This window comes from Formica exsecta, unplaced genomic scaffold (genome assembly GCF_003651465.1).
Source record: "Formica exsecta isolate Colony F162 unplaced genomic scaffold, ASM365146v1 scaffold465, whole genome shotgun sequence".
NCBI lineage: Eukaryota > Metazoa > Arthropoda > Insecta > Hymenoptera > Formicidae > Formica > Formica exsecta.
This window is the reverse complement of record NW_021851887.1, coordinates 1,395,170-1,418,749: the sequence shown is the minus strand read 5'-3', so window position 1 is coordinate 1,418,749 and position 23,580 is coordinate 1,395,170. Positions and strand designations below refer to the sequence as shown.

Sequence of the window (23,580 nt, the reverse complement as noted above, 5' to 3'; positions counted from 1 at the left end):
AGCGTCGAAAGATGAGCTTCGAGATTGAAATTGACGATGCTGGGGCGTTATTACGGCGAGAACAAGCGAACGGGGAGTGAGGAAATATCGCGCGTACACTGAGAATGTTTTTGCAATTGCAGCAATAATTCTGAATCTTGTGTCAATCAAGGCGCAATAAGATGATGTACGTTGCAATTTTGCGATTAAAAAATGACAATCTCTCTCTATGCGTGCCATTACTTATATGTAAAATATTCTTTTATATTTTCAGTTTATATTTACGATTAGATATATTATAATTGTAAAATAAAACTTCATAAATTTAAATTTAACGCCATTTAACTAAAATATTGAAAACAATAAATAATTTTGTTAGTTATAAAGTCGAAATCTTACATTAAGAATAAAACAGTGAATTATAGAACGTTCCATATTTAAATTTAGCGATTCAAATATTTATTGATTAATCACACGTATATTTAAAGTTTAACAATAATGTTATATTGAGAGAGAATTTTTCCTATTATTGTTATTATTATTCACGCACAAATATATATATATAGTGTGTACTTAATAATGTTTGATAGTTTCATATTGTTTCATTATTCATGAGAAACGTAGTGAGCAAAATATTTTGCAATATACCAGTTTTTAATACAACTTTCATTAGATTGACTAATGGTATCGTGATAATGGAGAAAACAGACCATATATAGGATCAAATAAATCGTTTTGTACGTAAAAATGGAACATTGCTGTCGCAACTAAATAGAGATAAATTGTCGTCGTGCTGATCCATCCGAGGTTAATGACCAGTGCACCAACGAATCGCTTAATGACGTTGCCTGGCTATAGTCATTGTACAAATGCAACGCTAAATATACAATATTGCTCTCTCAGCTCGACCGTGATGCTCGTCGCTTAACATTTATTGCCATCGCCGATCCTATTGTAGCGTACTGTTCCGTACTTACGATTAGATTCGACACGACTATTTCGCGATCTGGTGGGAATCAGATAATTTTTTTTTCTTTTTCCTCTTTTCCGTCTTTCGGCTGCCGCGAAAATAACGGCATTTAATCGCATCACAAAAATCGGCGTGTAGCGCAGGGTATAAAGCCTGCCGACTAAAATCGCGAATATTAATTAACCGCTCGCATCAACAATGGCTCGTCGTCTCGAAAAGCGCGAAGATATTAATATATCGGAGTTAATACAGCGGTGCGCAAAACACCGGATAACTTCCTCGGCTTAATTAAAAGCAAAAGTTACACAGATAAACGCGCGTCGCTTCTTCCAAGATTTAATCCCCGGCATTTCTCGCGCGATCATTGTCGCGACCTTAACAAGAAAATACCTCTTTGTCATTCTGTCTTGTTTTTTCTATCAAGCATTTCGGTAACGCATTAAGCGTATTCGCGAATTGCGTAAATAGATATGTAGATAGATATAGCCTACAAAACGACCTACATACAAGAGACCGATGACGATGATCCAACTTTACATTAGTTTCACACCAATTATCACTTCTGACACACTTAAAATGTGAATTATAGCCGGTCTGAATAATTAAGGACGGATGAGAGTCGACGGAGGTAGCGATTTGCCGACTTGTCAGAGAAAGAGACGACTAGAACGTTCTAATTAAATCCAACCGCTCACGTTTCTTGATCGATGATCGTCCTTTCTTGCATCGTGTATGTTTTATGCACCAGATACATTTAATCTATTTACAAAAGCTCTACTCAATTAGCCATATTCTTGTTTAATCATTAATTTGGAACGACGTGCATTTATGCGTATGCGTCGAATTGCAAATTCCATTAACGCTTCGGAAGTTGTTCTCCGCAGAACGTTGTTCTGTCTCGCTTTCTCTCCTTCGGCATCAGATTAATAAGCGAATAGAGTGAACAGCTGGCACATGACGTCGATTTAAACCGATCGATCATAAAAGTTATGGAAACTCCACGATTAGAGCTTCCGAGAAATTGAAGAAGAGATTAGCAATTGGAGGATAGTTAAAATTTCATAATTGTGGGTGATTTCCATCTTCGAAGATGGACTGTAAAATTACCACATGTAATATATTTGTGCAAATGTACGCTTTAAACACATATGTCTCGTATTCTACTCGTACAATAATCTCGCTAATAGCGGCGAGTAATAATGCTTTCAGTAACAACATCTCTGACAATTCGTGCGCGAAAAAATTAGTCCGAACGCGCTAAATGAAAGAGGCGTACGTAATAATCGCGCGTTACATATACATAATCGAATTCGTCAAAAGGATGTTATCGCGGTCGTCGACACCGCGTGTCGTCGGCGACATCGTCGTCGGGTCGGCTGGCGCAGGGCGTAGCAGCAGGGTCGTAGCGGGACCATTTACCGAGAATTTCATAGTACGCTTCATTGCACTAATCCAATTTAATTAGAACGGCCGGATAATAAGCCTATAACGACACACCTCGCTCATTAATAACGATCAGACTCCGGCGCGCACGGGACGATTCCCGGGGTGCCATCCGCCGTTTTATCGTTCGTCGTTTGTCTTCCTTATCGCACATATCTTTCCGTCTGACACACTCTCTTCCCAGGTGGGGTATATAATACGTATGAATTCCCTCGTCTCCTCTCTATCTATTCTTTCACACTTCTCTGACTTTAAATCCAGTCCCACCTCGGACCTAAACAAGGGTCGTTCAACGACCCACCAAGAATGACGCTATCTACTTTCGTATATTTTGGATATTGACAGCTTCCTCTCGCAAACAGCAATTTTGGATGTAATGATAAAAATTGCAAATTATATAAAATTTTAATGTTGCAGCAAGAATATTTAGAACTGCATCGTTATTTTATCTGTTTGACAATATAAATATATATATATATTTAAATATACAAACTTTATATAGAAAAGAGTTTGTCGTAAGATATCTTTCAAGTTAGACAAGAAAACGATATCTCTCTCTCTCTCTCAACTTTGACTACAACTTTCCCATACTCTTCCCATCGTCTTCAATATTTCTCGGAAAACTAACGCTTTTAACTTCTATCCGCAAAAGTCGTAATTACAAATGAATTTTCTCGTGCTCTTATTCCACTTTTCTCGGTTCTTTCCGCCTTTCGATCCCTCGGCTTCTTATCTCTGTTCCCGCGCGTCTCGAACATTCAAGTCCGTCCGGCCGCGACATCCCGGGAACGTCGGATCATATAAATAAGGATAATATGTCCGCGTCCTGACATCGGTACAGTAGGGGACAATGATTGATAAGGATATAGCATAAGGAATCCCCGAGAAAGTGCGCTGATAAGCAGCCGGGAATTTTTCTGAGTGGATCCATCTTACGCGGACATTTCTCTCTCGCGTCCGTCCATTTCAAGGACACGTCGCGCGTCAGGGGCGCATAAATCACAAGGATTTATTTGACGCGGCTCTCTTTCGTTTGGCCTCTCGACGCCTTATGCAAATTCCGGGGATATCGTGCGGCAGCAGGTCATTTTGTTTTTACTGCGTGCCGTAAAAGCATAGCGACCGAGAAACATCGCGCGGGCCGCGCGCGCGCTTCGGATGAATTATATACAAGTGGCCTCCTCGTTTTGATATACGAGCCTAGTGCTGCCGGTGTTGCAGCCGTAATGAGTCGCGTTTTAACTACACGAGCGTGAGTGCGAAAGCGAGCGCGGAGAAGGAAGTCGGCGATTTCTCGCGCGGCGCCATAAACGCGGAATATTAATTCGATGAGTAGTAATTAATATGGCATGCCGCGTCCACTTTGGTATGGGATATTCATTAGCCGATAGCGCTCGTGGAATACATCACTGTGTCTGGATAAGCGACGGAGATAATGAACAGCGCGACTTTATGGCGTAGCGCGACGAAACCGCTGTAATTTTCATACCAAATATATTCATTAACTTCTAAATAATGCGCGTGCAACAGTGTCGCGTAAATAAGGTCGCTTAACTCCTCGTATGATAAAGCTTAAAAACATAAGCGTTATGAATTAGTCCTTACTTATGGCAATTTAGAAAAAAGAAAAATGCTTTGAACTCTTCATACAATTACATGCCAGAATTCATTTTACAAATTATTCACTCGTATTTTACTAACGACCTAATATGTCAGCATATATTATCACGAGAAATTACAATTTAATAAAATTACTATCATTCTGGAATTTGTATACAAATCGATTCAGATAGAGTACTCTTTATATTATTTGTTGTATTTTCTTTCAGAGTATAAAATAAAATATTTATCGAAATAAAATCGTCCCGTAAAATTATTATTTTTTTTTTTTTTGGCAATATCTGAATAAATGTATTCGCCTAATTCTCGCATCCAGATCTTGATTCGCTCGTGTCCGCAAATATCTTCGCGACGAGGAATCAGCGCGACGAATTTCCCCGACGAATCGCATTTTCTCCGGCTCCGTGACTTTTCATTTGAGTTCTATTTTGCATCACGGAGGGTTGAAATGGATAGAGGACGAGACCTCCCGTCTCTAAGACAGAACATTGCTTCTTTAGGATCTTTTCGGCCTCAACGAACACAACGGAGATGAAGCTATAAAGGAATAACGCCAATGAGCCCGGAAATCTCTTTTGGATTGATCGGGATTGACCCTTCGGGGTCGTAATCTTCCCCAATTATAAAGATATCGAAAATTTATTAATCCTTCGCACGCGCGCGCGTTCACTCAAATCAGTTTTATAATCTTGACTATGATATTTGTATACTTTTCATCGCTCAAGTCGATTCAATTCAAAAGTTTGACAGTATTCATTTTACTCGTAATTAAAATGAGAGAATTGCATTTAATTTTGAGACTTCAATTTTGAATTTGGTTCAATACGGTACCAAAATAAAGGCTTTAGGATTCATTTAGAAATACCTTTGACAACGGGAAAATACGTTGAGCGTAAAATCGTATTTAATTATATAAGACATTATTAACTTTTCCTTACTCTCGACAGATACAAAGATCTATGAGACAATGATCTGAGTTGCTTTTAATTGTCACAAATTTTCATTGAGAAGATGTATTTTATCAAGGGTTAATTAAAATTTATACAATTGTTTCTGAGTCCATTCGAATTCATCGTTGTAAGAGATGAAACGACAATTTCAAATAAATATGTCTTTTTAAAGAAAGAATTATTTATTGTTTTAAATTCGTAGCCGCAAGAAATTAATGAGGATGTATTGCAGAAGAATAAATTTGATTTTCAAAGGAATCTATATAACTCTCTAATAAACATACGTTACCATTCTCAAATTTAAAATAGAATAAAAAATATCATTGGTAAATTAAAATATTATTAAAGTTAAACTCTAAACACTTTATACAAAAATATTTTCCTGAATGTGTAAATATCTTATTTCATATAATGTAATAATTATGTTAAGCTTAGAATTGAGCTATTTTGCTATCCCATAATATATGTATATATATTGTATACCTTTCTGAATTTTTTAAAATCAATATTTCCCACCATAACATTCCTTCAGAAATTCACCTTATTTAATCGCCACGATTCACCATGCTCGGAAAGGTATATATACATTTTCTCATATTTTTCTCTTGATTCTAACATACAAGTCAAGTCTTGTCGTACTAATGCTTGTACAAACGTCGCTTGTAATCGCGATGTAAAAGAAAGCCAACAAGGCCGACGCTCCTCACGCGATTTGCCGGAGGTCAAGCAAAGGAGGACCGGCCGCGACGGCAAAGGTAGAGCACCTCTTTGCTACCATCCCCGGAACTTTATTTCCCCGAGGATCACTCCGCCAGAGTTTATCGCTCGAGGTAACACAACCGTCGTTCTATAGCGCGCTTTTCTTTTTCCTCTTTACTCTCAAACCAGTCCAACCGTCCTCTATTTTCCTCTGTCGTTCACTAGCAATGAGCAATTGCTCGCTCGTAGGATATGTGAGGTATTATCTACTTAGAACAAAATAATCGTTGCTGTTATAAATGATTTTTTAACATGCCGGCTTGACAGCACGCATGTACATGCACGGCATCACATGAGTTTGAGGATTCGAAAGGATAGAATACGCTTCTTAAACTTTTGAACGGAAGAAGAAAAAGTTTGAATATAAAATACAAATCGAAAGTATACCGCTTTCAACTTTGCAGCTTTGATGAATTCATTCGTAAATCAGTGTTACTCGAATCATTTTTGCTCTCATGAGACATTAAACATTTCGTCGAAATAAAGTAACTAATGTGACATATAAATATATATCACGTATGCTGGTAAAATGTATAAAGAACATTTGTATCAAGTGAAATTATTTATAAAGATTTTAAAATATCTTTTAAAAAATTGTTCTCCAATTAATATAATGTATCATAAATTTTGAAGATTTTATTACGAAATAAAGCGCGAACTTTTCTTATTAATATGAAAAGTAACGGAAGTACTATCGATTTAACCCTATATAAAAGGGCAGAGAGAGATGAAGCAGAAATAACTCGGTTATCAACGGATGTATCACATCCCACGTTATTTAATTAACGTTAATATAACGCATAAATTTCATAGTAAGACTATTCAAGCGAATCCATTCACACACAATTCCATTAAATACCAAAAAAAAAACTTTAGTTGAGGCACTCATGCATCTTGTCGCGTAAAATTTTGAAGACGCTCGTTCTCTCTCTCTCTCTCTCTCTCTCGCTGTTTCTCTGATAAATTCCCAGGAATTTATATCACTCTCTTTTTTTTATAGCGGAAATATTGCGAAGCTTGAGAATATGGAAACGCTTATAAATAGTCTAACCCATCCGCCCACTTTGAGAGATGGGGGAGACTCGTAAAGGGTACGCAGGATATGTAATACCTCCGCGTTCATTAAAAGGACCGCGTAATTTCGACGTGGTTATGAAGGGACATAGAAGTTGGGCGTTCGAGCGAATACGTGGAGGGTAACGATTGTGCGCGACTACATTTAGCGGCCCAACGCACCACATTTTCGACCGGTTTCACGCGAGCGTTCGTGCGAATCGTTTGATGGGTTTAATGATGGAAGGGGGCCCCGCCGTGTCCTGAGGTGATAATGACTATAGAATACAATTTCCTGTGATCTCGTCGTGCATATCGCCTCGTTGATGTTGTGTATAATCTTTTTCGTAAAAATATGAAATGTTGCTGCGCAAAAAAGATATACGTATTTCTATTTATGATAAAAATTTTTATTTTTCCGACAAAAATTAACTCGTATTATTATTTTGAAATAACACAATAATTAATAAAATTAATTTAAATATTATTTATTTGTTTAATAAATTTATTAAATAAATACATAACATTCAAATTAGCCAAAAATAAAATAACATTCCGATACATGTAGACTATTCGTAGGAAGTTGAGAATTAATAAATCATAAAGTGTTCGCGAAAATACATTTATATCGGGATGTGAAATAATAATTATAATCATCGCTTCTATTTTTCATTTCTTCTTATATATGTACGATATTTGAAATATCGTATCGTGAGAAATTCACGAATTCGCTGCTTATTGAGGCGAGATGCAATAATTTCAACGGCGAGCCGTAATAATTTAAATGTCGTATCGGACATCGCCCCACTTTCGGAATAATTATTACGAAGTATTAGTCGGGAACATCGCAAATTCATTCAGCCACCGCGACGATCTCATGTTCTCCAAGCGGCGGCTAATGGCCTGGCACGAGACAGTAAAGCGAAACCCGACAGAGTAAGCAGATTCCATAAACGCGGAAACAACGCCCTGGAACAATCCATAGCGCGGCGGAACTCACGCTAGGTAAATCGTAGATTGCGAGAAATCCTGGAGCATGGCCAAAGAAAAGTCGGCAACCTCTTTTTATCTTGCGTATCTATCGTACTCGAGCTGGATACTCGATTTCCTTCTTGACGACAAATTTGATTGGCAATAACCAAAATACTAAATCGTGAATTTAAACCGAGCTTATCTGAGGAAATCTTTCTGATAAAAGAAATATTCGTAAAAAAAATCAAATCGAAAAAACTATTACTATTAAAATTTTTCTCTGCAAAGACATAACATTACACGTTCGTTTGTTTAAAATAATCTTCCAAAAGCAACCGCATAAATTTTTAATGGCAATTTGTAAAGAAATATTTTCTTTATACAAAAGAGATAAACTTTTTATGATGTAACATACGTTTATGTATAAACATAAATCTCGTTTTTAAATAAATATAATATATTTTTTTATTTGACTCTTCTCGAATAATGCTCAATTACTTTCGCGTAAAGTTCTTTTTATTATACAAACATTTCATTACAAAATCTGATGCTTTACGATTGCAAGTTATCGACGACCGTCGAGTAACACAACGCGATAGGAATTCGCAAGTAAATGTAACTTTGAAAATCGCTACGCAGAAGAGATGGAAACGCGAGAGAACGGGAAAAGGCGAGGTTCAAACGCGAGGAGATGAGACCAGACGGGAGATTTAAGGACGCAGCCTCGTAGGCGCGAGATGCGAGATTCAAAGTTTTAGGTGGCACTTTCCGGAGAGGGTGTGTGCCCGCCGGCGCCCTCCATCTCTGGATGCCGCGATAGGACTACTTCAGTGCTATCCTACCTCCGTACCGCTATCTTGTTTCTCGGTATATCTCGTCTTTCTGCAAGTAGCGTGTTGGAGGACTCTAGATAGGCAAGTGGCATTAATGCTTCTAGCCCGAACTCTCACTCTTGATTCCAAATGTTTCTTTTTCTTCGATTTTTCGCGCAATTCGAACAATGAGATAAATCGCAATCATTATCAAATAGCGTTTTTATTTTTACTTGTTAATTTTGACTCTATATTTCGCGAAATTTTAAGAGAATTTTAGACAAAAAGAATTTTGCGTCAATTTATTTAATCCACATTTTTGCTGCCAAATGGATTTTTTCTGACTTTAATACTGTTCTCTTTATATTACGGTATACTTTCACTATATATGTATTCTGTAATATTTTTTTATTTTACAAAAATGAGGACTTCTTTCTAGATACTAAAGAATATAAAATATTCAAGATAGTGTAATTACATTTGCAATTTAAATAGAAGTGAGACCATTCTTTTAAACACGCACATGTTGTATCTGGATATCAACACCTTACATATCATGACTATATCCATCGACTTACTTCAGCTCTTTTTTAAACATGCACACTATTCTTGTTTACATTATCGCTCGCATACTAAACGTAATACAAACCAGAATTCTCCTTAGTTAATTTTAATGAAGAAATATTGTATAATTATATAATTTTATTGTACTTCAATCTAAAAAATGTAAATTTTTATAACAAAAGAGGATTCAAACATAGCAAATTTCAGAAATCTATGCTTTTATTAATAATGTAGACGTTGGAAATAGTTTTTCCAAAGTTTCTCACCAAGCAGAATCTCAATTTAATACCTTTTAGTTTTAACTTTAAAATGTTACCTGCGAAACGTCTAAAATTATTCGTTCGATTCGAACGAATGTCAGAAATTGAAATCTAGATGGGATTTACAGACCGCAAAGGTCTCTATTCTTTACTGCAGTTAAATCTCCATTTGCCTATGAACATTTGATCGAACGTTCGGAGTAAAACGACGGTGCGGCGATTCCCGCCTGTTGGCGGGACTACTTTATGAATGGTCTCGAATAAGAGAAAAAATATTCGTTTTGAGTGTTGCATCTGATAGCACCTTTTATTGCGCAAATGGTTTCTAACAGAAATACATTCGATATATCGTGCACAGAGAAGATCTATAAAGCTTTTATCTTCAAAGCTCACAATCCGACTTAAATTACTCAAAACACATTTGTAAGTGAAAAAGCAAACAATTAATCAGACGCTTAATATTACTGCGTGAATACTAAACTTAATATTACTCTGTGAATCTTTGATACGTTCAGTTTAACCTTTCGGTATTAATGTTTTCTAGAAAGGGGGAAAATCCATCCACGATATTAATAAGATAATGTTTAATTTAATAGATTCTAAACAGCAGCATGTTACATCTCGAGTTTTGGCATTAAGTAAGGTTTTATTATTTACACCGATAACATACTCATTGTATTATATAATAACTCAACCATATAATTACATCATGAGTTTTGGCATTAATTATGGCCATATTATTTATACTTATTAAATTATTTAATAACGCAGTCACACAAAAATTTGGTTTCTGTAAACTTTACTAAATTGCTAATAATTGTCAATTCGGCATAATTAGAGATGATATTAATTCAATTTGAATCGTAAAGTTTAAAGTAAGCTCAAAGAAAACACAATCCGTTGTTAAATTATTTATAATACTCGTATTTTTCCATAATGACGTGCATACTTCAAGACGTCAGAGAAAAAGCATAAATAGCAACGTAATTGCTTCGTTCACAATCCCAAATATGCCATAAACGCGGCGAGATGTTTCTGCGGAATGGAAATCCGGAGTCTCCAGCGTGTTTTGGTTACGAAACAGAGGATGTTATCGCATAGGAAGAGCAATAATGACGAATCACAAAGTCACGAGGGGTCGTTGGAAGCCGGACGGGAGAATGGAAGAATACAAGGGTCGAGCGGTCCGTTGTTAAATTATTTATAATACTCGTATTTTTCCATAATGACGTGCATACTTCAAGACGTCAGAGAAAAAGCATAAATAGCAACGTAATTGCTTCGTTCACAATCCCAAATATGCCATAAACGCGGCGAGATGTTTCTGCGGAATGGAAATCCGGAGTCTCCAGCGTGTTTTGGTTACGAAACAGAGGATGTTATCGCATATAGGAAGAGCAATAATGACGAATCACAAAGTCATGAGGGGTCGTTGGAAGCCGGACGGGAGAATGGAAGAATACAAGGGTCGAGCGGTGTCGTAAGGAGCAAACGGAGTCGTGTAAACGATGTGCTAGTGGGTAGACACTTAAGGTGAGACTGTAGAGAAGTGGAACGAGTAATAGACAGAGAGCTGACGAGCCCTAAGCACCTCGTGGAATTCCGGCAGACGGTATTCGGGTGCGAATGCGGGTAAGGATGCAATATGCCGTTCGCGTCGAGAGAAGGTCGTTGGGTCGAAGTGCGTTTACTATTGCGCGCTGTAACGATCTGCACCGATCGATCGCGAGATGCTATCTTAGTCGACGAGTCTGAGACGATGAGCCCTCGCGATTTGCATACGCGGCGTTTCACGTCACTCATTTCCGGCGCGTTTGCGAAACTTCTGACGCGCTATTGGCCCGCGTTAATTCTCGCGAAAGCATACGCGGCTATATAACACGCGGGAGTTGCAATATCCTTTACCGCACGGATAGGTACGAGTGGAACGATCGCTTATTACAGCAGATAAGTTCCTCGAGCGCTCGAAAGATGATACCATAAACGATGAGATTCGATTTAACACTAGACGCCAGCTGCTGGCTAGCGACTGGGGTATTTATCGCGAAGTGTAATTATTTACAATTTAACTAGGTAGGAAAGTTGGAATATCATAGAGTAACAGAACGTGGTAGAGAATTAGCAAAATCGGATCAGTGAAACATGTTTAGTTTACCGCTACGAATCACGAGACAAAATGAATAATACATCGTTCTTTGATATTTACAGTAGGATATTTACAGTATATAGCTCCTCAATAAATTTTTAAGATTAATGAAATAAAAATATTGTAAATAAAATAAGAATTGTGTCAACAGAAAGCAGTTGAATAACATGCATTTCTAATGTCACTCCTGAGACTTCATTACCAAACTATATCGATAATGTGATTTTTGTTTGACCTGAATATTGCGGATCAACGAGATATCCAATCAGCGTGATAAAAGTTTCGCATTCTCAACGACAGAAACCTTCGAACAAAGAAAACATGATTACAACGCTCCGTATATCCCATCCATTTTATTTGCGAAAATGACGCGACTCCAATGTTGGGTTTTGTCCATCTGTTTCACGAAAGCTGATACAATCGGCAATTGATTAGTTTACTACTTCGTTTATCTTGCTATATGTATGTGTACATATGTTACTGCGTACACATATGATACGCACCTAGTTCATATATGATATGTATAGATATATATGTGTAATAAATGTGATTGCTACGATCTCCTATAATTGATCGAAAGCAATGATTACATCAGCGCTCAATTCAATCTTTGCTTAACATAACTCGAGTATATCAGCGAAATAAGATATATCGATATAGTAATCGATCTTTAAATTCCCCATGAAAATCAATTACGCTTAAGCTTCGACAATGTACATGGACCGTACGAAAAGCGATAAGAAATACGAAAAGAATTACTACTTCCATAAGTTCTCCTAAACTAATTAATATATATATATATATATATTTTTTTTTTTTTTTAAGTAATTATACTCCGAAAATAACGTAAATCTTTCTAACAAATTTAACGGTATTGTTATATTACATAGCTACTGTCAATACAATCTTTTTATCTTTTCAAAAATATTGATAAATTTTGCATATATTACATAATTATCAATTAAAAAGATATTTAATAAATAGAAAAAAGTAATTAGAAGTATATAAGGTATTATATGCAAAGTATTTTGTGTGTCGAAGTATATATAATTCTTTTTCTATAATCGCGATGCAACGTGATATCAATGCCCTGTACAACGCGCCATAACTTCGGTCACGCGAGTACGCAAAATATCGTAAAGCAATCGCAAGTTATCGTAAAGTTAGCAAGCGCGTGCGTAGGTTAATTGACTAAAATTTTACTAAACATTTGTTATCGACACTACGAATCAAGCAGCGTAATCGAGCACGCGAATACACACGGGGCCGCGCATTAAATACGGCGAGTTCGCGTACGTACGTTACGTACCGGCAATCAGCAGCGGACTATGTATGCATACGGAGGGAGAAAGGCAGGTCGGTTAACCGATCGCAGATAGCTTTCGGCGCGCGAGTGTAGCATAAATCGCCGGCGGATAGCTCTGGCGGCTCGGCTCCGAAAGCTTCTGTCCCGCGCGTTCGCTGCTTCCCATGGAATCGAGCGGATTTTGCAAAACGTCACACATGGCGATACCACGAGCCCCACCTACGCGAACCGCACACACCGCCGACATTCATATATCCCCCCGTTTACGGGCGGCTCGCCCCAGGTTTGCCCCAGTTCGTGCTGCGGCTCGGGCGCGCGTTTAGTCCGCCAACTTTGCCGTACAGACCCGTCACGCCTGCTGCAAATGCAATTGAAAACGCCGCGGGATCGCACCGCACCGCACCGCACCGCACCGCGTCATTCTACTCCCCCGCGCAATTGTGCTATAACATCGTCACGATGATACTCTGGCTGCGATGCATGCGTACCTATCCGCCCGCTGTTGTCCGCGCGATTGCCGCATGTGATTAAACGACAATGGACATTATATTCGAACAGCCGATAATACCTCGGCTTTGCGTGTTTTTTTTTTTAAACTCGCCTTACATGAGACCGTAACTAGAACGACTCACGCGTTGATAGGCAGAATAGAGACTCATGCAACTGTGTCTCGAAAAGCTGTACGCGATGCCATCGCATTTCTTTTTATCTACAGCTTACTTGGCTTAATAAATTTGAAACTCATCTTTCATTAATATTTTTTTTTAGATGTATCAATAATATGTTTAGTTAATTAACATGGTTAATTAGATTTTTATATTTTTGGAGTATATCTTATCTTTCTCTCTCTTCTGATCGATTAATATACTTGATAATCTTTTACATGATTGTACTAATATTAAGAAATTAATTGGAAATTACATTATGATAATATTGCGCTGCTAAAATAATCGCTCATAAATATGTAATGTTTACAGATTAGCATTACTATAATTGCTAATCCCGTTACATGCAAATTTAATATGAGTATAAATTTAATTTTCTAGAAATACTATGTACAAATGCGTTAATGTTTCACATAATATGTGAACAAACATATTGGTATTTGTTAACTTTATTGGTCAATCTTTCCCTTTCTTTCTTTCTTTCTAGCTGATTTCTGTTGTGTAATTACACTAACAATAAGATAGATTATTTTTGTATTATATTTATATTGTATTGTATTTATATTTTCTCAATAAATTCAGAAAAAATTCTGCATTATATATTATTAAACTTCAACATTCTTAGTGGATAAAATCGTAACAAACTCTTTAAAACAGCTGGAGAACTGCAAAAGTCTTGATATATTATTTGTGCGAGCAATTTAAATTATTGGCAATTTAATTTGTAGAATCATATCTGTTATCTCTTATATATCGAATTGTTCGCCATATCGAGCAAATATCGAATTTCTAAAGAGTTTCTTGTACGTGTATGGCAACCATAGAGGAAATCCTCGGAGACCAATATGATACTTAAGCTTTTGAACGCGAGAATAGCACACTTGAGCTTTATGTTATGACTGTGTACTAATATGGTGTGGTCGATCGTAAAATTGGCATTTCGTGCTGATCACGCTATTTCGTGTTTCGCGCCGTAGCACACATTTCATGAAAATTTTCGAGATAATAAAACAGGAAATACTGAAGACTTAAAAGGATGCAAGGTATAGAAAATAAAATATGTATGTACATCGAAGTTTTCGCTAGAAAACTTTCAATGTGCACTTATATCAGAAGTTAAATATTCCGCGTGATCATCTCTTTCTTCCAACTTTTCTTATCTAATATTGATATTAAACATACAAGCTGCTGCGCAATATAAACAAATCAAATTTTAATAATAGATTCTCTGACTTTGAAGCCGATTCGTTCTTATGGAAAAGAATTTTATGATAGTTTATTGTTTATATTATAGCGTTTTTTAATTTTTAATCTTTAAAGTTAATGCAAGTTGATGCAAAAGAAATAATATATTTTATATGTTAAAACTATACATTTTTCATATACGAAACAAATAAAATATTTCGTTATTAAGCTACGCTATTGCGTATCTCTACGTGTTTGAAATTGCAACGGCAACTTGGAATTAAAAAAATCCTCAACTATTGCACGGTCATTACGAAAATGCGGGACATTCCAGCGCGGAATTATTTCAATTGCATTTTACTGAGCGGATCTGGTGCAATCAAATGCCTTAAAGTACTTTCAGTGCGATTATGAAACTCTCTCTGGCACAAATCGTGAATCTTGCCTGTTCGAGGCGCTTTATTGGACGGTAACGAAATGGAATCGAGACACGCGAAAGACAACCCAGTTTACCGAAGCCAACCTCGACTTATTGCACCCTCCACTTCAAGAAAATTCGTTCGCTTAAAAAGATCTGTTGCTTCCGCCAGCTAGAAACAGGAAGAGAGCGGTTTACCAGCGAATATCGACGCGAACCGAAGAGAAGAAAAAAAAAGACACTGTTAGGAATACCCGTCACGTTCCAGGCGGTGTATAAAGTAACGTGGACGAGACGCGAGAGGAAACGCGAGCGCTGGAAAAGCGCTCCCTCGTTAGTTGTTCCTTTATTTCGATCTAGGTCGATCATTCGCCGTTGTACGAAAGAAACCGACGGGATCGTTACACGACGCGTCGTTACCCACTCGCGTGTAGCCGACGAAATCCATTAGTTCGTGTAAACGGGGCACTCGTTGGGAGTCTGTACAACCCAAGTCACGAGTTGGAGAGATCGGTGCCTATAAGCCGCCGAGTACTCACACATGAGACCGGGAATTTCTGCTGCCTCGGGTTAATCAGGGTTACTTTCGTGTATCGCTGCGCGACGTGAAATTTTCCGATTTTCTCTTTGCGATAACCGTCGACGCTATTGCGCCAGCTTCACATTGTAATTGTATTGCTGATTCGATGCGGAAGAAACCGTGGTGATAATTACGTAGATGTTTATGCTCTACGTTATAGAGAATAACAGAGTGGTCGTTTTGTTAGTCTCGATTTAATTTGAAAATGTAATACATTTGCGATTGTATGTATGCATGTATGTATAAATATATTTTTTAATGCGATTAACTAAATTGAAAAACTTCTATCAGGAGTATTAGAACATTTCGATTCACGAATCATTATCAGCTTTAATTCTATTTTTCAATCCTTAAATATTGAAATATTAAATGTTATAAAGATTTTCGATTAAACATAAGTGACATTTCTCTCGCAAAAAATTTTTTAATTTCATCTATATAAAGAATAAATAAAATGTTATATTGTCTTTCCAAAACTTTTACCTAAATAATTTTGCAAGATGTAAAATAAAGAAGAATCGATCTTTTACAGAAAAAAAAACCATACATTTTTTAAAAACATGAAGAATCGCTCTTTTGCTCTTTTAAAAAATCTGGAAATAATATTCCATTTTCTCATAAAAAGTACCAGTGCTATCAAAATGTCAAAAAAGAATTTTATTGTTATTCCTAATAGTTTCTGAAAAAATATTTAAATATTTTACATGTATCACCCTGTAAATCTCTTTGTATATATCGAAGGCTTATTGTAAAATACGATGTTCCACGAAGATCTTACTGACGCGGCATTTCACGAAAATCCTACTCGCATTTGCTGGCTTTTCGCAAAGTGACTAGGATCTTCATAGAATGTATCTCTTACGGAAAGCCTGCTATATATATATATATATATATAACAATTCAATGAATGAGTTTATGAAGCTATTATGATATATGCATATATGCTTACAATATCTATACATTTCGTGAGAATATCAGAAAAAAATTGGATAAACCCGCAGATTGTTAGATGAAGTATATACATCCAATTTCTGCTTCGATAAGTCAATGCGATTTGTAACTGCTTATTTGCGACTAAAAAGTTTTTCATTTTGTTTCTAGTCTATTGTGCCACATTGTCATTGTTATTGATTTTATCAGATAAATCTAATTATTTTTGAAATTTACCTAATAAAATCATAACAATAAATTTTAGAAATATCAAATTACTTTCATGGTTTATATCTTACAATATCATATTGCAGACCAAAGTTTTATTGTGATGTAGATAATTAATTACAAATTTGAATTGTAAAATCGTGGATGTCAATCAGAAAGAATATAATATCAACATAACTAAAAAAATTATTAAAAAACATTAAATTCTACCTTTTGAATGTAAGATAACATACAAGATAATATAGATCGCTTTAATAGCTTATTTACAATTCATTGTTACAACAAAATGTCATATTGCAGATGACATAACTACTGTACTTATCACAGCTTGATGTATCTTCGACTGTATGAAACATGTAATATATCCTGAATAAATAGAATACATACATACGGCAAACAAAATTTAAAAAATTACTTTGTGTGTGTGTGTGTGTGTGTGTATGTGTATGTGTATCGATATAAGGGAATTTATTTCTTCTACAAAATTGGGAGTATTTATATGTACACAAAAGAAACTACTGCGGTTGCGTTACGAGTCATTTACTACTTGCGGAATAAATGACCAGATCTATTAATCCGAAACAACCGCGCACATTCACTACGTAGAAACCTATTTAAAAATTAGAAGAATATCACACACACACAGATACACACACGTCCAGATCGCGCTATAGTACGCTGAGATACGTTTGTCGATATCCGTGGTCTCCAAAGAAATACTGGACAAATTTACTTCACTTCTGGCTATGAATGTTAAATGCTATCCGATGTATCGTGAATATTAAAAAACTGTTCGTTTCCTTATGTCTACTTAGTTACGGATAAAATTTAAATGAGAACATTTTTTAGTAAATGCTATCTAAAAATATATAGTTTTTATTATATTATTCTTATTTTATAGTTTTTATTATATTATTCTTATTTTATTATATTATTCTAAAATATGCCAGATTCTAATGTATTATTCTAGTTGATACTGGTGTTAATTAGCAATAATTAGGTATGTTCAAATTAATTCTAATAATGATTAATTGCTATAAAATAATTTGAGTTATTTGACTTTTTTGATTATTTAATTATTTTTATTAGATTGCATTTGGACATACAGAATTTCTCTGATCTCTGTTCATCGTAGATGACTCATAGTATGTATATATATACAGTTGTTAACTAGTTCATCGTATACATAATCCAGATATTGATAGAAAGTAGTTTATTAACCTAGAAGGTTCGTATAGCAAGATAAACTGCGCAGTTAATTACTTGCAAGATACACCTCCAAATCTATTAGTACCGAGAAAACAGTCCTTCGTTGTCTTACGCGTATATACCGCTGATGAATAGGCGAATATCTGCCACATGCTTATGAGACGTTGGTATGCAGTCCAGTCCCTTATGTCAAAACGAGTTAATTAAGACGAGTTCATAATTGCCAGACTAAAATTCCATCTTGACGCTCTACGTTTCACAAACATATACATATCTATAATACCTTCATATAAAATGTTTATCATATAATTATTTTCATATAAAATATTTTGCGTATGTTTGTCGTAAAAAAATTCGAGATAAATCATATAAATATAATAACAGTAATCGATGCTCCACAATTCCTAATGTAATTACGAAGAATATTTTTGCATTTGCAAATATGCAAAAAGAGTAAATAAGTCTCTTTTCATACATTTTGCAATCGAAAAACTTAAGCGCGCCTGTACATCAATAATTAGATTTGAGGAAAAGCAGAAACTATCAATTACGATACACATTGCATCATCTTGCTTGTAGATAAAGATAGAGAGAGAGAGAGAGAGAGAGAGAGAGTCAGATGGTACAAGTGTTGCATACGAATGAGCAGAATCATAGCGGGATAAGTCGTTAGTGACTTGCTCCAGAGACGGTTGTATCCTTCATTAGTATGGTGTAAACGAGCTCGCGTCGCTGACATATGTAACCCGGCCACAAACGAGAGAATGTGCCCACGTGTCTATGGGCTGACGGTACCCCCGGTCCACTCCGTGCCGCTGTCATAGCGTAATCAGGTTTATCTCGTGGTTGCACACAGAGAGACAAGTACCGGTTCGTGACAAGCCTCGCGCGTTATATCCTTCAGGAATGTGCAGCACGCGCTAGAGCTCCTGCGGGATGATCATAATCGTCCTGTAGACATACTAAAATTAAATGTAATTGCCGGTGCGCGTAACTTCCGCGCGGAAGGACATATCTACTAGTTACGATTACAAATCGATGTAATAAATATAACGATAATGCGCCCGAGAAGTTACGTCGATATTTGCGACATTTGGATCGTGCGTACGATAATAATGCGCTGACGTAGATAAAAACATTTAACGAGCCTTTCATTGCACCTCTTTTCACCGCGCGCAAAGTTCGAAACTTTTCGCATGCAAAGTACATTTAGAATGTAATTATGGCCGAGTAGAGTAGCTATGTTGACTGGTGCGTCGTAACAACTCGAGATAATGAAGTTTCCGTCATGGGAACAAAGAGACAGATCCAGTCTGCGATGCTCTCACCCCGTATTCTACCGTTTAGGAATGTAGAAATTCGTGCCAAATGCGGCGACAGACACGAGTATATGCTTTGAGGCGAACACCGCTGTTCCAGGAACATTCTGCAGATTTGCATCGTTTCTTAAATAGGCGCTTGTTCAACAGGCTAATATAACCGTTGGTAGTTTATTTTCTTGGTAGGAAATAAGTTTATCGCGCGCAAATCCAGGAAATTTACGTTGAACTTTCCATCTTTTTGCGTCTCGTATAATATTTAAATAGCTGCTATTACATGCTACTTTGACGGAATATTACATACATTTATATATTTATATACATACATTTTTCCGACTCGGCTTGTATTCATTGTTGCACTTTTTCTAATATGTTTGTTTTTATGAATGATATATTTAAAAAGATATTTTATATTATGTCAGGTTATAAGCAGATATTATAATAGTTTTATATATTTTTTGAAGTATATAACAATATTTTTTTTTTCGTTTCTTTTTTCCTCTTTTTTACATTGCACAATATTTGAAATATATTTCATTCAAAAAAGTGCCACATGCATATACGAAACACTTCATACATGAATATGAATTGCAGTGACTCCTAGATCCATCTGAATAAAATTTGTAGCCGTTCATGATACACTGGTGCAACAGGGTTGCGCACAAATACTAATCCGTGATTTAAAGTATTCGAAAAAAACAGATACGCAACAGGCTGTTTGATTCGAGATTCTCAATTTCCGAAAGTCTCGTTATCCTTTTTCTCGTATGAGAAATTGTTTTCGCGAATGTGAAACAATCTCTGTTATTATTCGACAGTGTTACATAACCGATTTTTGGCGATGATGTTAATCGCCGTCTTTATTTTAGAGCGCAGAATACAAAGAAATCCAATTCCTAGCTTCCGACGATTCTTGGCATGTTTCAATATCCACGGAATGTCGGATCGCAGCCAAATGCTGACGTGCAGCCTCCAGCACGTGATACAAATACTTGGGAAGGATGTGATTGCTGGTCGACGACCCAAGTATTCGACATATATACTTTACGTATACGCGAACAGGTGGACGCACAGATATAATATCATGATCATGGTAAAGCAATCTCCTATATATTTCAGTAATATCACCTAGAAGCGCGTCTGAATACAGATGCCTGCTTAAACAGCTATCGCCGACTAACTGATAAACATTCACGGATTAATTACACAGCCTGCTTGACTTGTTGTGTATTATATAATACTCTAGGGTGTGTACACTATTGACTCTAGGGATAAAATAACGAGTCATTATTAAAGATTTGATGAATATATTAATATATCTATACTTCTTGAATCAACTTAAAATTAAAAGAGTTGAAATTTACTTTTTAAATATTTATAGTTTTCAAATCTTTAGATTAATAATTAATTACATATTTAAATCTTTATTTATGTGTGCGTGTGTATAAGCTAAATGTCATTAAATTTAAGAATATTGTAATTATATTTTCGTAATTAAATAAATTGAATCATTCAGTAATATATGGATAATTATATTATCTTTATAAATGTTATCAGTTCATTTTTCAAAAATGCTTTTTTTTCTAAATTGCACGGTTTATTTTTATGATACGTCTATCATACATCAAGCATAAGAGACACTGTTCCTTCTTTTACATGTATCTTTTATCCCACGACGGCAATAAATTTTGTTAGCCCAGGACGTGAGGGAGTCGGTTCAAGATGGCCCTGGCGAGGCTATCTCATGTAAATTTGCAGCACGCTTCGCACATCAGAGTGCGGTAATTTAAATTTCCGCAGCATCCTCGCCATTACCCGCGATTCGCGTTTTTTCACCAAACAATACTATCTCGTCGTCTGGAGAATGTCCATGCGAAACAGAGACGAGCATTAATAACGAGCAGCACGCATTTTTCTCTCCCGTTTAATATTTACGAATCCCATGAATAATGAAAAAGTATAAGAAATCCATCCGCCGCTAGCAGAGCTAGTATTCCTAAGTGAAGTCGAATCTACGCGCTCGACCAAAGGCAAAGGATAGACACGATTAACAAAGTTTCTCTTCGGCAAGCACCCGACGTCTTCTTATACAAGCATAAAATATATTATCCGCGATATTAAAGAACGAGAACGATGGCGACGTCGACATCGTTTTCATCGTCGTCGTCGTTGTCGTCAACTAGACCCCTCACCGGTAAATCTCCATTACGTGGGCCGCGCGTACTCCAGAAACAGTAAGTCAATATTCCTTTCATATCGTTAATGCGGCAGTAACGGGATTACGTACGTCCGCGCGCTTATTCACCGGGGATTTGGTTTCCCCGACCTACCATCACCGTCGTCCGTCGTCTCTACACCACCTTCTTCTCTCTTCCCGAGAATGGTTATTATTTACGCGAAACGAAAGTACCGTCATTTGTCGAGTCCTCCGCCACCTTCCTCATTTCCATCCTTCTGGAGCCATTCCCAGCGATAGCGCTCTATCTAGCTCGTTTTCTCGACTCTAGCCAGCTTTCGCTTACCGCCTATCTTTACATATCTCCTTCGGCACCGGAGATCGAACACCGCGCATAAGTTCGCTGCCAAGTTGGCAAAGTTCTCGGTGGATCTTGCACGCGCGTATTTGCGTAGGTGAAATGCTCTTATAACGCTGAGGAAGAGGAAGCTAGCTTCTGGTGATTGCATTCAATTCGTCGACGGCTAGAAAGAAAGTCTGATCGGATTAGAACTCGCTTTTCCATCTGCCGGAGGAACGGTTATGCGCGACGCTGAGAGACCCTCGAGGTTAAATGCAATGCCTCGTCGGTCTCATTTAGAATTTTATTGCCTACCTTCTCTCTACCCGGATAAAGTATGGCGAACAAATTTCTCGTCAGCTCTAGCTTCTCAGGCAACGTGATTGTATACGCTATGAAAGTGTCAGAATGAGGAGCGACTCGGACATAAAAAAATCGATATTATTTTAAATTTAACATTAAGGTATTATTTATTAACGCTTTAATCGCGCAATATAAAAATTAAATAAATCGCTAAAACTCGGAAAAATCTATTTTTTGTTCAATCACTATAATTTTTTATTTTAATATTTTACGCGTAATTAATGCATTCATCAGTTCTTTTAAATATGCATCACACAATCATCAGTTATGCGTCCATTATCTAGTCTTACTTAAAATTTTATTTTAATTTTCGAGAATATTACATCTCTCTCTTTCTCTCCCTCTCTCTCTCTCTCTCTCTCTTTCGATCTTTTTAATAACAATTTTATTATCACGTTTTTGCGTCAGATTTTAAACGCATCGCCAAGCTCCACTCGATTATATCCGATCGTGAAAAAGGATACTTCCCTTGGCCGTACAAAGATAAACTCCAATCAAGAAACTTGTTTCACGTAAGGACGACTTATGGAATCAGATAAACGTTCGCAAACAATGCTCGTCGTAAATCACGTCTCTCCGATATACCCAGTGCACTCGATTTCGTCGCCGGACGAGGAATAATGGAAATAGATCGACGACCTCTCGAAATAACGCGCGCGCGTTTCCACCACCATCCCCGCATCCGATTAATGCTGCGCCCGCATCCCTCGCGCTATCACCGCTTTTGAAGTCTCGTCACTCTTTTAGCTCGAGCACGCATCGGGATTTTCACGATCCGCGTTAATTACTCCTATTATTGTTGGGGAATAACGCGCGACATCGCTTAGTCGACGAGGGCGCGCAGCAAGAACGGTCGAAGGGATAGGATGAAAATGTAGGAAGGGAGAACAGGCGTCTCGTATCAATATAAAAAACAATTAATATCCGTCAATCCGGTGCATTATATCAAACCGTCTCGGGAATTATTCACAAAACAATCGCTGCCCTTCAGCCCTCGCCCAAATAATCGCGATTCGTGAATCGCGATCGCAAATTTGCGATCTGTCACTCGCGCGACGACTCTCTAGCGAACCTTCGCGATTTCGACGGGTATTACTAGCACGTTGTAACATCGCAGCATTTACACAGAAAGGCGGACATTTCCATATAGAACAAGCAATTTACATATAGAGCAACTAGTTTGCCGCGCAAACGAGTGAATTACCACTTTCGCTCCTTTCGCTATAATGACACAATTTCGTGTAACTTTTTATTCAATTATCGATCGTACCGCTTCATTTATGAGAGGCAAGTAAGACGACAAATCTGACATTTCGATCTGCGATTAACATAG

The 23,580-nt window shown here is 36.8% G+C and overlaps 1 protein-coding gene and 1 long non-coding RNA gene across 2 annotated transcripts in view; one reads left to right on the top strand and one right to left on the bottom strand.

Moving 5' to 3' along the window:
* LOC115241073 (hemicentin-1) overlaps positions 1-23,580 on the top strand; it is a 268,711-nt gene that overhangs the window by 6,432 nt on the left and 238,699 nt on the right. The window lies entirely within an intron of this gene.
* LOC115241077 overlaps positions 1-23,580 on the bottom strand; it is an 86,137-nt gene that overhangs the window by 47,673 nt on the left and 14,884 nt on the right. The gene's annotated exons all lie outside the window — the stretch shown is intronic.